Source organism: Macaca thibetana, chromosome 1 (assembly GCF_024542745.1).
Source record: "Macaca thibetana thibetana isolate TM-01 chromosome 1, ASM2454274v1, whole genome shotgun sequence".
Classification (NCBI taxonomy): Eukaryota; Metazoa; Chordata; class Mammalia; order Primates; family Cercopithecidae; genus Macaca; species Macaca thibetana.
The window spans coordinates 147778297-147782512 of NC_065578.1; the positions used below are offsets into that span (position 1 = coordinate 147778297).

Genomic DNA, 4216 nt, shown 5'->3' on the forward strand with positions numbered 1-4216 from the left:
GACAAAGTCTCCTTTACTTTTCCCTCTACTTTTCTCAAGCAGAAGGAGTTTTGTCCCATACGTGCCACATCTGGTAATATACTTAGTCTCACCTGAAGCCAGCACACCTCAGAGGCTCACCCAAAGCCCTTGATGTAGTACTTGGGTATCACTGCTGGTTATTCAGGGCCCAGGGTCTCTTCATCTAGCAGGTGATGAATGCCACCAGGAGTGGGTTCTTCCCTTCAAGGCAGTGGGTTCCATTTTGGCCCAGGGTGTGTCTAGAAATGTCATCTGGAAGCTAGGGCCTGGAATGGGGGTCTCATGACACTGAATGGTGCTCTATCCTGCTGTGGCTGAACTGGTATCCAAGAAGCAAGACACAGTCATTCCCACTCTTCCTTCTCTTCTCCTCAAATGGAAGGAAGGGGTGTCTTTTGGAGCTGTGAGCTGAGAGGCCTGGGGTTAGGTGAGGGATAATGCCACTACTCCCTTATCCACCCCAGCTGGTATATCAGTAGGTCTTGTTCCCCAGCCCACCAAGCCCACTGTCTCTAGGCCTAGTTCAGAACTAGGATTCATAAGACCTGCAGTCCTTATGGCCTACACTGCCTTTCAAGTTTACTTAGAGACACAGAGCACTGTTGCCCTTGGTGGCGAGGTTTGCAAGAACTCAAATTCTGACTGCTGGTATCTGCGATTCCCCTCTGGCTAGGGCTGGTTTAAATGTTCCCTCTGTGGGCAGGTGTCAACTGAGTTTGGTTTTGTTTTTCTTTTTGCAGTAATAGGACAGCACTGAGTGCAGTGCCTCACAGTTGCTGTAGTCCCTTCCCCCAACACCCAGAGACCCTCTCAATACCAGGCTTCTGGTACCGCCAGGGGCGGGGGAAGGGTGGTGTTGGTGATTCAGGACTGTTTTGTCTATTTCTTCAATGCCTTTTTCAATGATATGAAGTTCAAACCAGGTACTATGAGTGCTCACCTGATTTTTTGGTTCTTATGAAGATGTTTTTGTGTGTTTGTGTGTAGATAGTTGCTAAATGGGTGTCCTTGCAAGGGCACATTCAGTGGAGTCTTCTATTCCACCATCCTGCTCTGCCTTTTCCCACAATGTTTCTTTTAAAGTATTTTCAGATCACTACTCAGACAAAAGACTTGAAGGAATACTTGTGGAGATCTCTGGAGTTATACCTCTCTGTGGCTTCCTTCTCTCTGATAGTCTGCCCATAAATTCTATTAATCTTGAGCTCCTTGAATTCTGACCTCTGTCAGAAACTCAGCAGGATGGCCAAGCTCTGTTTGGTAGTCCCAAGTGTTGGACTCTCAGTGTTGCTGCCAGCAAAGCACCTCTAGGCAGGAAGCTAGGTCAATCATAGGGCTTACTTTAATTGTTTCCCTTTCCTTAGAGATTACAATCCAATGCTACCTGTTATATAGTGTGTTAAAATTTTTATTTATGTAATTTTTCCAATTTATGGAGAGAAGGTAAATCCATTAGCTGTTACTTCAATATGGCTGGAAGTTAGCTTGATTCAATTTCAAGGTAGGGTTATAGTAATAGTTTAGCAACTTAAACTGCTTATGTATGTTTGTCATTTTTCCAATATTCTTCATAAGACTACTTTGTTTTGGCTTGAGATATTAACAACCCTATGCTGTTAGAGGGACTGTCTTATTATTTGGTCTATAAAAATGAATTAAAACATTGAAAATGGATTAAGAAACTGTACTTTCTTACTGCAATATGTAAGATATTCCCCAAATTTTAAAAACAGGTGATCATTTTCTAAGAGATCTACATTATTATATGTAGTTGCCCGGTATAAACCTATACGAGCTTATCTTTCATGTTGATTGTGTAAAAAGGAATCAGAATGCACTATATGAGAGCCCTCAAACCAGCCTATGTGGCTTTTTGAAATTCTCATTATTGTAACAACTTTTCATTGTGGTGAGACATAAATATATAGTTCTTTATATTTGACCTATGAAGGCCATTCTTATAGAATAGTAACATAAAATAGCAGGTCAGATAAATATGCCTTGGGTTAATTTTGATTAACTACTCCCTTGTAATTAACTAAAGCACTGAATAAAGTACTAAAACTTTGTCTTAATTGTTGTTTTGGGTAAAAGTAATTCTTTAGCATGCATTTTTAATTAGATTTCTGAGAGAAGAGTTTGATTGTAGAGTATGTTACTCTGTGTAAATAGGACATCCCATAAAGCTAGGAAGTAGGAGCAGGAATGGGAAGATGGCAAAGAGGGAAAAACTTTCTCTCTTTTTTTTTTTTTTTAGGTTTCAGTATTGTGTTCAAGTTTTATTTTAAGTAATGTTCATTGCAGCATTTGAAGGGGAAGATTTAATGCCACAAAAAAGACTTTAAAATATACCCATTAAACTACTAAAAAATAAATTGAGTGGTGACAATACAACAGAAGTCCAATTTAGATTCTGAGTATTGTTACCATGTAATTAAAATCACACAGACTCTTCCAAGCTTATAGCTGGAACTCCTGGAAGCTATTTCATATTCTGGTGCAAGGGCAGAAAACCACAACATGAGAAGGAATTAAGTCCTGAATTATTGGTTTCATCACATTCATCCTCTCTACCCCTAAATGGCCAAAAGAAACAGTTATCACATCCTGCAGACCTTTTGGTGTAAAAGAGGTGATGATGAACTGAGATGGGGAACAGGTCATGAATATCTGTCTAAAAAAGTCCCTTTCAGGTGAGTTCATACACACCATCAAGCAACGAGCCTCTCATCTATTAGGGTTAAGAAACCAAGGTTCAGTTCTTAGGAAACCACAGTTTTATTCATTTACCCACTATGAATTTATAAAGTGCCTCTATATTGTCAGCTTCCATTTGCAAACATTTCTATATAAAAAATAAATCTGGCATTTCTAGAAAATCCAAATTCCCTCCAATTCTACAGCTGAAAAGACCTTCCTTTGGAATTGAGTTTCTTCTGTACCTTTGAAAGGATAATACCTTAAAGCTGAATCATTTTTGACCCAGAGGCCTAACATGATATTTAGCAATACCTGCATCCCAGAAATATGACATTAAAAGATACATTAAATTATGAAGACACCTATGCTGCAAAACAGTTTTAAATGAAACAACTGTACAAGCTTATATTCAAGCTTATAAGCCTGAATGTTCTTACCATCCAGGAAAGCTGACAGTGTCAGTCTGATACCTGGCTTTAGGGTCTGAATATATCCTAAACCTAACAGACTGAAGTTGTTCACTTTATCCAGAAAGCAAGCATCAGGGTTGATCTGATACTTGGCTGCTATTTCAAAGCAAGAGTTACATTTTTCTGCTGTCCAGGAGAGATTCACAGTGCTCTCAACTTCTTGATCACTTTCTGGTAAATGGAGCCACCAAACACTATCCCGTCTTTCACATTAGTATGAAGCTGGAATTCATCAGTCTTCTAGCTAACCACAAAGTTGCTCTGGGTCTCTTGGGGCTTTGCAGTCTCAGAATTCATCTGGTAGCCAGTCAGCCAACCCTTGTACACAACACCAGAGAGCTTCTGATTGAAGTCTCAGCAATTTCAAAATCTATGTCACAGGTTGATGTGCTACCACAAGTATCCTGTCTTGATTTTAGCGTTTTTTTCTCCAGGTTAGGATGAATTAAAGGTCAGCTTTGCTTTCTCTTCCCCAGTAAGAAAGATGAATCGAAGGTCAGCTTCAGTCCATGTGCATTACTCCTCATGGTAATCTCAGTGTCTAGTGTATTGTCAGTGTTCCATTTCTCTGTAAACATCAGGCCATGGTCTGTCCAGCTGTACTTGGTTTCCAGACTGCCCTTCACTTTGGTGGTCTCAGTGTTGGCTGAGGCTGAGCTTGTAAATTCCAATCCATTCTCAGAATTTGCTTTCAAATCAAGCTTTATTAGACCAAATCCATGGCCCTTGGTGAAAACATCCCTGATAGATTTGTCAAGATCAGCACATGTGGGCAGCACCGCCATCTTCTGCTCGGAGGTGACAGCCACGTGGGCTCAGTGGAAGCTACCACATGAATTGTGGTGCAGAGGGAGGAGTGGAGCCAGCAGTGGGGTCAAGGGTGGAATGGCACTGAGAGGGAAAGGCTTTCAAAGACCAGAAGAAAAGTTGAGTGAAGATACTGAAGTTTGACTAGTGTTGTGGGTTGAATTGTGCCTCACTCCTAAAAAATATGTTGAAGTCTGCTATGGTTTTAATGTGTCCCC

At 40.6% G+C, this 4216-nt stretch overlaps 1 pseudogene; it reads right to left on the reverse strand.

The window, feature by feature from the left end:
• Window positions 1-2591: 2591 nt before the first annotated feature.
• LOC126954789 (voltage-dependent anion-selective channel protein 1-like) lies at window positions 2592-3976 on the reverse strand (annotated as a pseudogene).
• Between the last annotated feature and the right edge of the window lie 240 nt (window positions 3977-4216).